This window comes from Drosophila obscura, unplaced genomic scaffold (assembly GCF_018151105.1).
Source record: "Drosophila obscura isolate BZ-5 IFL unplaced genomic scaffold, ASM1815110v1 contig_28, whole genome shotgun sequence".
Taxonomy (NCBI): domain Eukaryota; kingdom Metazoa; phylum Arthropoda; class Insecta; order Diptera; family Drosophilidae; genus Drosophila; species Drosophila obscura.
The window spans coordinates 431,161-445,875 of record NW_024542815.1 but is presented as its reverse complement, the minus strand read 5'-3'; the positions used below and the strand labels follow the sequence as shown (position 1 = coordinate 445,875).

General features: G+C 40.2%; 1 protein-coding gene across 1 annotated transcript in view; it reads right to left on the bottom strand.

Annotated features, from left to right (window-relative positions):
- Positions 1-14,715, bottom strand: part of LOC121404639 — a 52,699-nt gene that overhangs the window by 30,177 nt on the left and 7,807 nt on the right. The gene's annotated exons all lie outside the window — the stretch shown is intronic.

The window sequence follows — 14,715 nt, the reverse complement described above, 5'->3', positions numbered from 1 at the left end:
AGATGAAGGGACACCTATGAGAATGAACTCTTAGGAGAAATCCCCAGAGAAGAAACCAAACAGAAAGAATTGCTGAATTTAGTAGTTGCAAAGAAATTAAATCTTTAAAAGAAAATATCGACTCAAAACCAAACACACACACAAAATGAGGCCAAAATGATCGATCAATTTAAGGGAGAGTACGCAGAAAGCGCCCGCATGTGGAAAGTCCACATCTTTGGGATAGCGTTATATCAAAAAAACAAAAAATAAGAGAAACAAAAACAAACGAATTAGAGTTGCTGGGGTATCTGTGTATATACATTAAGGCTAATCAAGGTAAACTAGTGTTATATCGTATATGGCACCATGCATCGTAATCTAAATACATATATATGAATTATATAGAATATGATATATATAGTTTATATACATATATAAAGAGATATCTGTATGCATATGTAAGTTTATGCAAACTTTTTTTGCTTTTTTCTCCATCGTTGTTGCGCCTAACTAGATGTAAAATTTACGACACAGAGCAAACGGATATAATATAATATAATATATATATATATATACATACATATATGTATGACGAGTACGTATTTCGTAAGATATAAATGCGAGATATACACTATGCATATACATATACATATATGTATATACTTATGTATTTTATATATGTATGTGCGTGTGTGTACAGGTGTGAATGCCATAAGATAATGGAGGTAGCGCTCTGTGCGAGTACTCCTCTCGTTTCTGATTTGTGTTTCGTTTCCGTTTCGTTGATTGGCAAACCAAAACCATTTGAAAAAAGAGCAGGAGTCAGTTACCTATTAGAATTTGGCAAGCATATAAAAGGAAAAGAAACGAAATAAAAATAAAACTTAAATTGCTTCAAAAGCAAACAAAAAAAGAAAAACCCAATGGCACACTAAAATTAATATTACGCATTGCCGAAAACTAAGAAGAAGCGAATGGAGAATAGAGAATAGAAAAACCCACAGAGAAAAAAGTGCAGAAGCTGCGGATGAAACAACCACTATGTGTGTGTAAATAACTGGAGAAAACCAAGTATTTTAGTGTACGAGTATTTATGTTAGAGCTACAAGAAACTAAACTAAAACAGAGGAAATAAAACTAAACCTAAAACTAAAGCGATGGTCAGCCAGATTCAACTGACTCAGCGGAGGAGGACAAGTGAAGCAACGATGGCCAGAAGAGGAATACTTAGCAAATAAAGAAACAGGGAAACAATTGAGATAAATTAACATTTAAACGTTTTGCACACCTTACATGAACTCAAAAAACTCACAGATACACAACAACACAAAAAGACAGACAGATACAGAACAACAGAAACATAGAAACACAGATGCAAGGGCAGAGGCAGACAGTACTCGACAGCAAAGCAAACAACAAAATTTAGCAACAACAAGAATTTATGAGATATAATAATTAAATAAACCCAACCCAAAGGCAGCGACAGTAAAAATATATAGCTATTATTAACGAAAAATGCAGAAAGAAGAAAAATAAAAAGATGAAAGGTAGGGAAACCTTTAAGAATGCAAAAACCAAAAGACGAACAAATTATATTTATTAGACAAAATAGCAAAGGAGCTGTAGACGAAACTTAAGAATCTGTAGTATATCGAACTATATAACTCACAAATAGCAAATAAACCGAGGCAAGCCTAGGGTATACTCAAACCCTTACACGTACACGTACTCGTATTGTAGGGAAAATTCCGCTTAAAAGTACGATACCAACCACTCCCCGTAAGGTTTTTTTTTTGTCTATGTAAGCTGCTTAGTGAAGGACGAGGAATAGGATGAGTAGCAAACGATTTGGTACGATACCATACCATATACGAGTATGACAAAGTCCACACCCAAAAATCCACCCAAATCCCCTAGGCGTATGCATATATCTAACGATAAATGAACAATTATATATGGCATTATAGTACCACAGCAGAAAATAAACTAACGTAAAATAATAATTACGATAATTATTGCAATAATGATAATGATATACCATACATGTAATGATTTCAACGCAAAACGAGAATATTTTAAGCGTATTAAAAATACATATACTTATATATCTATATGAATATATAGATATATACATATATGTATATATTAAAAAAGAGAAAAGGCAAATGCGAAAAGCGTTCTAAATAAAACAAAACCAACACACACCAAACAACTTCTGAGGATATCAAGGGTCTAAGAATAAATAAAAACTAATGAATTAATTAAAAATAAATAAATAAATATGAAAACTAAATGTGAACCAATCGCTGTGAGTTTTATTTCGATTTTGAGATCCCTTTATATTAAGTTATCATAATGGCTTTAGTACTTTATGGAAACTTTATACCCCGTGCACCCTTGCTATTGAAAAACCAGGCAACTATCAGTCGATACTGGGCAGAGATGTTGAACAGCCACAGAAATACATAATAATCATCTGAGATGGCTCCTGCTTCCAAAGTTGCAGCCACGGTAGAGGCCGATGTCTTGGCCAGAGCGACACACCTGCATGCCAAATGAGCCAGTTTTCGGGTTCGGTTAGGGGTTTGGGTCCGGCTCCAGAGCCCGTAATTTGGCTAAAGATTTGCCCAGTCCACGACAAGTACATGCAGGACAAACTGACAGGCGGACAGGCAGTCAGGGAGCCATGGAGCAGCTGCACTAGATTTTAGTGAAATGTTACTACTTCTGGTGGGACTGAAGCTTTAGCTGGGTATGGGACTGCCACTGCCACTGCTACTGTCAGAGCAAGATCGTGAGCCAGTGCAAGTGCAGCTGCAGTTAAATATTCAAATTTATACAAAGCATCTTCAGGTGCTCGTTGAGCAGTTGTGTGTTGACTGTTTACCAACTACAAACTATGTGTCAACAGCGGCTCAGGCCCGAGACAGATGAAGAAAGCATCTACATCCCTCTCCTACGGGCTTCAGGCTGCTGCATTATTTATCTTTAAGGGAGAAGCGGAACCCATCCACAGCAGCAGCACTAGTCCCATCCCCAGGGGTTGGGAGCACTCACCTCAGTCGGCGAGCAGGTCGAGGCTGCTTGGGATGCTCTTCATTTTCTGCATTTCAATTACAGACTACCATCATCATCATTCACATTCACATCATCCTCATAGGCAGCATCAGTATGCGCACTCGGTGCCACTGTTTAAGTGCTGCGCTCTAGCCTAGACCCAACATCCAGTCAGAGCCAGAGCCAGAGCTAGAGCCAGAGAGGGAACGAGCCCGGGTATTTTTCGATTCGAAATGTGAATGCGAGTGTGCTGGAAATTATAAGCGACCCTAAACATGAATAGGTGTAGGCATATATGTACGTATTCCAAATGGAATGCATGAATGTATAATTTCAAATGTATTTATAGATTTGACTAATGAGGGATCTGGCGCGCTTTCATACATCTATCGCTGTCAGTGAACCCCTCCTTGTCCGTGCTCTGTTACTAGCGGAGTTTCTAAGCTCCGGACACGGCTAATGGCCACTGGAATGCGAATAGAAGCAGAAGCAAAATCAGGATCAGCAGAAGTAGCAGCAGCAGGAGAGAGCCACGTAATCAGCTTACGTAAATGTGCATGGCTGCGGTCAAATGTAGTTGAAGGATTTGCGCCAGAAGGAAAGAAATAGCAGCAAAAAGGATTTCCCAGCTGTAATCCAGCGGCCAAGTGGGTTGGCACTATGAACGGATGGACGGTTGAGGCAGTGTTTCGTAAGAGCCAATGTCAATGCTGAATAAATTCTGACCAAATAGTTGCGGGTTCAAAGACAAGTTGAGAGGAGTCAATGGATATGCATTTAATGGGCAGGTCAAAGTGGTTCAATCTCCCCCTATATTATTTACTGCATGTATGTATGTATGTATACATACATACACACACACACATACATACATATATGAATATATAAGCAACATATTGCGACATTCATTCATTCATATGTACATTCATAAAAATGTCCGTATTAGAGAACTGGATTAAGTAAGTATTCGAGGTGAGTAGTGGATACACATACATACAACAATGCAAACATACATACATTCATACATACATATATACAAACAAACAAACATACATACATACATACATACATACATACATACGACACACATACATACATACAAACACACATACATACATATGTACATACATAAAAAACAAACATACATATGTACATACATACAAACATACTTACATACCTACATACAAACATATATACATACATACAAAACATACATACATACATACATACATACATACATACTACACACATACATACATACAAACACACATACATACATACATACATACATACAAAACATACATACATACATACAAACATACTTACATACATACAAACACACATACATACATACAAAACATACATACAAACACACATACATACATACAAAACATACATACATATGTACATACATACATACATACAAAAATTCGTTAATATGAATATGAATACATTCATTTGAATATGATTACATTCATACATTCATAAAAATGTCCGTATTAGAGAACTGCATACATACATACATACAAACACACATACATACATACATACATACATACAAAACATACATACATACATATGTACATACATACAAACATACTTACATACATACATACAAACATACTTACATACATACAAACACACATACATACATACAAAACATACATACATATGTACATACATACATACATACAAAAATTCGTTAATATGAATATGAATACATTCATTTGAATATGATTACATTCATACATTCATAAAAATGTCCGTATTAGAGAACTGCATTGAGTAAGTATCCAAGGTGAGTGGATATATTATGTTCATACATACATACATACATAAATACACACATATGTATGTATATGAGTACATTCATACATATATGAACACATTCATATGAATATGAATACATTCATATGAATATGAATACATTCATATGAATATGAATACATTCATACAAATGTCCGTATTAGAGAACGGCATTGAGTAAGTATCCAAGCTGAGTGGAATATATGTATATGTATATATGAATATGAATACATTCATACATTCATACAAATGTCCGTATTAGAGAACTGCATTGAGTAATGATCTCGATTCTGCTCTCGAAGCCAGACACTCAGAATACCCTGCTAAGAAAGTGTGCAAAACTAAGAGCTGGAGGTCATCCTAGCTTTGATTCAGACTGATAATGATGCTGGATCACTATATGAATACATTCATACAAATGTCCGTATTAGAGAACTAAATTGAGTAAGTATCCATATACATACGAGTTTTGGCATCAAACTGAAAACGCAATAACGGAACTTTGTGCCAATGTAACTCAAATATGGAATGTATAAAGTACATATATGAATAGAAGAGCAACTTTTTAGCATAATAAAAAGATTCCAGTTTATTCCAAGATATAAGTAACAAACTGAATGACAAAAAAATGGTGTCCTAGAGGCTGGTGGATGTGGATTGTGCGGTTCGTATTTAGACCCCAGGGCCAAGCGTATGCATGTGACAAAAGCAGCTGCCTTTTGTTTGGCCAGGACAACCCTGACTCGTGTGTGTCTATGGCTTTGTGCTGTGTGAGAGCTGAGGCATTCAAATAATTAAACTCATCAGGCAACCATCTCCTGTTCCACCTCCTGCTTCGCTTGGTCTAATCTTCTTTGTCTTCCTTTTGTTACAGCGCCGAGTCCTCGGCCGTTTCCCCCTGCCACACCACATCCCATGTGCACACGGAGCAAGCCTAATCCTTGATCTTTTGTTAGTTGTTTGCTCAACTTATGCTTTCTGTCGCTGCCTTATTCCCTCTACCGCATCCCTACCCCTGTGCACACTAAATTATTAATTAAAGTATTTAACAAAAATGCAAAAGTTTGCTATGAGTCACCGCACCTAATCCTGGTCACCCTCTAGCTTGAAGGACACGGAGATGGAGACAATAAATTTGTACATCTATTTGATGTTCCGTTTCCGCATCAAAGGCTCACAAAATTGTTCACATTTGAATGCTTCAGATTCCTCCGGGACCCATCCTCATTCCCGTTCTTAGTCTGAGCCCTTGGTATCGCAGAAAGTGGTTTGGATTTGATTAGATTTCATTTAGCTTCCGTAGATCAGCTGTGTGGGTATTGAGTACTGAGCATATTGTGGGCCCATAACTGTATACATAATATGTATTATTATTATATGTATGTATGTACTGTATGTATGTATGTCGTAGATGACTTCTTGTTTCCCAGCTCTGATCACTTAAGTGGACTTTGCGTGTCTTCTGTAAGGAACGTGGTTGCGAATTATTGGACTGTATTACTCATTTTTTAGATTTTAACTTTATTTCTAACTAATATTATAACGCGGTGTTAAATGCGATGATGACAATAGCGGTGGTGCCGATAGCGAGGGTTGTCAATAGGGGGGGCGCAATGAATATGAGTGCGGTTAATATCAACTAAAATTTTGTTCTGACTCAACTCCACAAAAGAAGTCGAGCACAAAAGCACATTTAATGTTAACATGTACATATGTATGCCTTTGACTGTGATTGTGATTGTGTTGTGATTGTATATGTACATACCCTGCAGTTCTGGCAGTCACCTCATGAAAAAATTCATATGAAAAATTTTTCGACTTCGACTTCGCTGCCGTTGACGACGTCGACGTCAGCAGAGAATTTTTCCAAGCTTCACTGCTGCTAACCGAAACGGATGTGTAAGAAAGAGAAGCAGATATCCATAGATTTCCCTCTCCCTCTTACTTCTAATGAAATCAAGGGTGAATTCGGTGAAAATGTCATATGAAGGTGTCACTGGTGAATTGGCGGACATCCCATACAAAATTCATATGGAGTTTCACTAGGGAGTCACCACAGGACAGGGACATTGTCACGAGTGATTCACCGAATGAATCACGAGTGACAAATGAATTTTGGTACTGCAGGGTACATTCGAATATACAATATCATGTATGTAGTACATACATATGTACATACATACATACAAACTCGGTAGTGTAGCGCGGAAAGTCCGTCCAGCTCCGAATGTTTCTATTGTAGCTGCAGATTATAAAATATTGTACTCAAAGAAACATCATGGAAATATAAGGAAATATCACCAGGCATTGCCAAAGTCAACTAGACTTGACAGACAGATCCTTGCCACCGACGAACACCGCATTCTCAGGTTTCAGGTCCCCATGCATGAACTTCTTGGAGTGGACATGGTGCAAGGCCTACAGAATCTGGCGGATGATCTTACGGCAGGTGTTCCCGTTCAGCTGGTTGCGGAAAATGGGCCCAGTGAGCCCATTTTGGTGAATATAAGTCTAACCAAAGTATATTTTATCGTTTTTTTTCAACATTGGGGGGGGGGGGCCGGTAATCGGGTCGGTTTAATTGCCAAAATTTACCTAAAGTGCGTTACATTCGCGGGGCTGGCGAACTTAATACTGGCGTGACGTTATCAAATTCTTGTGCTAATAAGTAAAAGTTTACCTATAAATGTATACTTTTCCGAACGTCTGGCGAGCGTACGCACGTTCCGCGATTATAGCCTAATGGTTTTAGCCGTAGTTGGGCAAACTCATGGTTAGGAGTGAAGAATTAAAGGAGAAATTTTTTCAAGAATCATCTTCTTCCTAGGAGATAATAGTAAAAGAAAACATGTCTATAAAAATACCAGAAAATACCAAAAACGTGAACTTTTGCTTATTTTCATAGGTTTTAGGATGAAAGTTAATGAAATTATATGTCAATAAAGTAAATTAGTTACCTTTCAATCAATTTAGAAAAAAATATCCGGAAAAAATAATATGGAAATCGCTTTTTATTGACTTTTTAGAATTTTTGGCCTGGTGGACCTTTTGGCGGAACTGCCCATATTTGTGTTCGCCATGTTGCAGACGTGCTAGGTGAAGGAGTGCTGACTGTATGGACAGACCGACAATTCCAATATGTTGCCGCCAATTTGGCATAATTAAAGATTTAAAAGTATTATCTAAGTATTTTTGAACTGCTCTATTTCCGTAACGTCCGACATTCCCTTGTGATTTGGTGGAGGCTGGACTGTATTTTCGAATTTTATTTCCTTAGGCTTTTCTTCAGGTTCACTCTGGCAGTTGACCATGCTCGTGTTGTCCGGGCCTAAATACACATGTGTGTATATTACCCTGATGACAGTTCCAGAGACTCGCAGTTTCGCAGATGCCTTTCCAGTCCCTGCGACGATGGGTCAACTTCCAATTGCGCTGGTTGGCATTCAGGGAGGAAACTTTCGAGTGATGTGATTATCCTTTGCTGCATTCGAGCTGCGGTTGCCGAATGGCACCGGATTGGGAGTGGGGATGGAAATGAAAGTTCGAACGAGAGTTGACCGAGTCCTGGAAAATGAGGCAAAACAAATGCGATGAGCGGAACGTAACGGAGAGCGTTCGCCCGGAACCGCAGTCAAGTGGAGAATTACTGAAATTAATTTTGAAACATGTTAGCAACTTTAATGAGATTTGCGGGGGCTTCTCTCTTCTCGCCACTCACACTCACCCACTCAGCAGTCTGCATGTGTATGTATGAATATCCCTCGCTATCCGAGTGTGCGTGTATCCTGTGGCTTTAGTGGGTTAAGCGGCTTATGTTGTTGCTAAGTGGCAAAAGAGCAAACCACCGAATGGTAAAAAGCATAACTAGTTGCATGCAACATCATGGCTACTGACACACACACGCACATACACAGAAACACATATCCAGGCAGCGCCCAGCCCTTCGAAGGAAATTCCCCGGAAACCCATTACGGTTGCCCCTGACAAAACAGAAATCAACTGAAAGCTGGAAATTATTTTATGCTGCTCCGGATTCGCTCTCACCCTCACATATTGTATGAGGATACCCTCTCTCGGTATGTACAAATGTATGTACATACGGTATGTACTATATACATACATACATGCATATATTATTGATCATAAATGGTATGATATTTCGTTTACTTATTGCCATTTATGATCGAATCGTATACATCATATACATACATATGTAAGTAAGACAGCGCATGACAATATGGCCATATCGGATATATATGTATACATATATACTACATAAATGCTAAGAAACTATACTATAATACCACGTACATACGAGTATGTATGACACCTTGAAAATTTTCGTGAGTATTCATAGTCTCTCAGCTACCAATATATCAAACTTTTCCCAATATTTCATACATCTTTACGAGTTTATACATTTTCAAAGGTACATAACTGAATAATCTATTTTCCGTTCATTTTCTTCTTTCTGACTTTAAGTCTGAACCTATTTCAATCGGAGATCCAAGAGTCCTCCTGTCCTCACATTCTCTAAGTGCTCCTGCTGCTCTGATGTCCCATCTAAGTGATTAACTAAAAGAAATATATGTATGTAATCGTGTGCGCACTGCGCACATATCTATCCACCTATCGATGCCCAGACCCCCATCAACCACTCGGTTCAAAGGGTTCCGAGGGAGACCAAAACCGACCACTAGAGTGGAGCAAAGTAAAGTAAAAAGCAAACTGAACGAAGAAAATTGAATTTGTAAAAGGGTGAAGACAGGACGCCACGGACCAGGGCCCCTGCAGGGGAGACTGGTCACTGCGGCACAACCAATTGCAAAGAGTGTAAGAGAGAGGGGAAGAGCAAAGCGCAGGAGAAGGGTAGCAAGTGAATTAGTGGGGAAAACTAAAACTGAAACTAAAAACTCAGCAAGATTAATAGGAACACGTAAAATGTAATTATTTTCCTGTACTTGTGCTATTTGTGCCCAGGCACTCGGGCACTATGTACTCCTACACATACACATACACATACACACACACACACACTCGAGGCACAGACATATGTACACCTACATAAGAGACTCTCGGGTGAAGAGAGTCCTCGGTGTGTGTGTGTGTGTGTGTGTGTGGGGGGAAAAGCTTCACGCGCCTGGCATGACAACTTTGAGCATTTTTAGCCTGAAACAAGGACTACATATGGGGACTCTTGCTCCTGGTGTTGCCTGTCCATTTGTATGTGTGTGTGTCCCTCTCGTCTACCTTTCTACCTTTTTCTCACTATTTGTGGGTGTAAACTGTTTTGCCCCAAGTAGTTTTCTTGTGTAATTATAATTGCATAATTTATTTATAATATGATTTTCATGCTGTTTTCCCTCGCACACAGAGATCCGTGATGGAGCTGGGAGTAGCAGGAACAGCTGAGGAAGGGTACAAAGAGTGTGTGTGTGTGTTTCAGGGAGAGGGAGGGGGGTGGTGTTGCAGTTTGGTGACTGAATGCTGCAAGGGGAATGGACCTGGATGATGGGAGTTCTCATGGCACAGTTTATTTATGTTTCACCGAATACATTGGCAAGTACTGTCCAAAGAGGGGGGCTCCTGCTCCTCTCTCCACTTAAACCCCCTCTACAGACAAACCGCTCTCACCGTTTACCCCCTCTAACCACACTTCCCTGTGGGCCTGCCATGAATTGCCTAAAGGACCAACACACAGGGACCCACACAGTCGAAACCAAGTCAACCAGCCAAACTGCACTTTGGGCCAAAGTGAAATGTTACCAAACTTCCACAGAATCATAGGGAGAAAGAAGGAGAGAATGAGACAGAAGAAGGCTTATAGAAAGAGACAGAGATAGCGACAGGATAGAGGTAGTGGATGTGATAGGTGTAGTGGTAGTGCAAGTGTCCTGAGAGTACGGGTACGGGGTGTACGTGCCAGTGCTCCAAGTTCATTATGTCTGGGTATATAAATTTCACTTGGCCACAGACCAAAATCGGAGTCAAACGGCTCCGGAGGCATTTAGGTGTATAATATGTCACGTTGAAACTGATACGCTCACACACACACACACGCACACATAAAGGACGCTGGAGGAAATGTGTGAGACTATCCCCAAAAATATAAAAAAGAAATCATTTTTTTGTTTCTCTGGTTGCACGAAACTTTAATGAAGGTTGCACAGATTTAGATGCTTAAAACTTGTTAAATATTCGTTTCAGGAGAAAACCACCCATTGGAACAATGGGAGTGGAAAATTGATCTTTAGAGAAACACGGACAGAGACAGAGAGAGCATAGAGACTTTCCATGGGACTCTCGGCTCCCTCTAGAAATAGTTTGCACTATTCAAATCCCGATTCTTGAAATGAATTCAATTTCAGGATTATTTAAGGCTATATTCAAAGCCAAAACTATTTCTACTCGGATCACCGCAGATACATTTTTTCTATAGAACCCAAATTATCCAGTAATTGGTTTTTAATTAAAATTTACATATTTGGACGTTTAATCCATACCTGTCGCTCTGGATATGCGTCAGTTAAAGCTTATCAGTTCTGATGACGGAATTCATGGGAGCTATAATTATGCGTAAATTTGGAGTACCGATTCCTGTTTCCTGAAAATATACAACCAAATATTCATTGCCAGTAGATCACATAGGGATAGTAGATCATTTCCCATCCCAAAGGTAAATACATGTTAATCAACTCCACAGTGTCTCCCACATTCCCAAAAACCTTGCCAAAAGCCAACAGTGCTTTCCAACACTAGCCACGTATTAACAACACAGATAATCATTAAAAAACATAGGCAAACTTATTTGTCGGGCTCGTGGAGTTTTGGGGGGTGTCGAGCACAGCAGCCAAGGAGCGTGACAATCCATGCAAATGCACCAAGGAGAGGAAAAGACATGGCCTTAAGGATGGTAACAGGTGGGGCAGGAGGACATGGCCTTAGGGGTGGTAACAGGTAATCGTAATTGAAACAAAAGTTGTAGCCAAAGAAACTGTGGCATACGTTGCGGCGCCTTAAAAACCCATTTCCAACAGTTGACACGTGCCGCATCGTGCCGCGGCCTCGCCACTTGCCCCTTGCCCCATGCCCCATAGCCTCAACTAAGTCACAGCCTTGTATCCCTCTATCCCCGCCCGCATTCAGTGGCAGTGATCTGGAGATGCCACCGTATGAAAATCACGCGACCGCATGCGAAGTAAACAACGTGAAATGAAAGTCATGCGTCGCATTTTAAAATACGCCGTTGTACCCGGGACATGTGCACCGTGTACAAGTTCTCCCTGCCCCTCGCCATATACGGCTTGGGCATCCAGCAGTTACAGCGCCACAGAAACACTGCTCAGTCCTCAACCCACGCACTTCACCCTCTTTTTGGGACTGAGATGCGCATAATTTAAAAGACAAATTTGCGTCTATATGGACTATGCATAGGGACTGGATACAGGTAGAACAAAAATGTCAGCGTCAACTAAAGCTCCTGCTCCAGAATGCTGCATTTGTAAATGCGTCTCATTAATTTTATTGTTTTTTTACGCAGCGGTAACCCTACCTCTGCCCACCTCATCCACTTGTATTCCCCCCATCCCACACAGCAACGTGCCACTAGCCACCCTGCATTAGCATTCGTCACGTCGCATGTTTCGCTGTCGTGCAGCGAAACGGAAATGGCTCCAAAATACAAAGCAATTCAATAAATGCCGGAATCCCGTGAAGGTGTTAAACAAAACATTTCAAACCCAAATGAAGAAAAAGTTTAATTGAAATTTCCCAGTCCCCATACGCACCGTGGAGGAGCAACAGATTTGAATGGGCTAAAATCTTATAATCGCAGATTTTTCCATTTAATCGATGGTCGTCAATACTTTGTTTATCCCTTTCCATGTTCTGCTAGGTTGTAAAAATTTAAATTGGCATTTCACGCTGTGTGTCCACCGCCATTCCCTTTACTCTTGTCCGCGCTGCTCTTGATAGCGTTGCCTCATCTATGCTGCATTCACACGCTCTCATTCTCACACTCATATGTATGCATGTGCTTTTGATCCGAAGCACATGGTGGCTTTCTAGCGGTAAAAGTTCGATTCGACTGGTGCAAATTGTAGAGACTCCTGTGAACTCTGTGAATTCCAGCAGTCAATCAAGCATACCATCATTATGTAGTCTCAGCTTTGAGTATATTTTAAAGATGTATGTATGCATGTATATCTGATTACTCGTATAAGTACGAGTATCATACAGCTGCCATGAAAGCAATGGATCTACCAGAGTAACAAGAGCTGTTGTCTGTTTGACGCTACGTACAAAAAAAGAAAAAGAGAGTGAGAACGAGATCGGAAGCGGCACTGAGACGTTAATCTAGTCCCGTTTACGGGTTTGAGTGGCAATGCCATAAAGAGGGAGAGAGAGAGAGTACGTAAGACTAAGCGTCAGAGCAGTATGTTTGTGCTCTCGATATATGTACCTATATACATACATATGTACATACACATACACATACACGTCTCCCTATTTGCAGGATTGTTCTTACCTCTGCGAGCCATAATTTCGTATAGCGTAAGTTCAAAATGGCAACCCCAATCTCATTCCCTTCCTTTTTCATTTACGGAATTGGAAGGATGTTGAACATTTTCTGAATTTAAATCGGCTAATTGAGTAAATGTTAATTGTTTGAAAGATGGCCAGCTCAAAATATTCATTGATAAATATTACTAAAGCACTGTTTGCTTATCAATAACTGAATCTTTATTACTTGTATGTATTTACATATGTTTCCCGAGAGATCCCTTTGAGTGCTTCCCATTCAAGCCAGAGCACTTGAGTCTACCAAGAAATGCAGCATTGGGGAGAGACTTAAGGAAAATAAAAAAAGAAGTAGTGGAAGTTGAGAAAGAATGCGAGGCAGGGGCTTCAGGGGCTCTTCTCCTGGAGGTCTGGCGCTAAGGGGGTTGGGTGTCCTGAAGACGGCCGTTTCTGTTTCCGCTGCCATCATGCAGCCCCTCCATTAGACTCGAAAGTGTCAACTTCCGCATACACACAAAGACATTCGCTTGTATAGAAAGGAAGGCTTACATATGTACATGTATTGTTGCTGGCTAAAAGCATGTCAAATTTTTGCACATCGAGAAAGAGCAGAACATCGATGGGGACACAGTGGCTGAGGCTGGCAAATGCCTGCGAGAATGCATGATTGAATGATTGAGAAATTAAAACACACACTCACACACACACACACACACACACCCATACACAAATAAAGACAGAGGAAGATATGTGAAGAAGAGAGAGAAGCCATCAATGGCGGCAGCTTCGTGAAATTATTCCATTTCACTTTACAACTGAATGCAAATTACATGCTGTAATTTCCTGCAAGAAAGCGAGAAATGAAGCGAAATGAATGTGGCACACATGCACACGCACACACGCAAAACGTACAGATATATGCATACACAGAAGCACACACAGATACAGACACAGATACAGTTGCAGGCAACAAATGTATTTTGCGCCAGGCGGAAATAAAAATAAATTCGAAAAGTTAATATTAAATGTGCCACATTGGAAACATATTGTGCCCGCTATCTCTCTCTCTCTCTACTTCTCTTTATTCCGCCTCCCTACCACCCACGGCTACCCCCTTATCTGTCTGTCTCCACTGCACGCTCCGTTTTTTCTGCCGCTGATTTTCCACATGCCTAGCAGACAACAAGGCCAGCCTTTGATTCTCGCAACACCACCCACATAGCCAACCAACGAACCAACCCGCAGCCCTTACCCATCCAAAAACACCAAACACACATTCCACTCTACCATTATTTCACCCCCTGGCCGTCGTTTGGGCAATGCCTATGCCACTACCCCACAAGTACACTC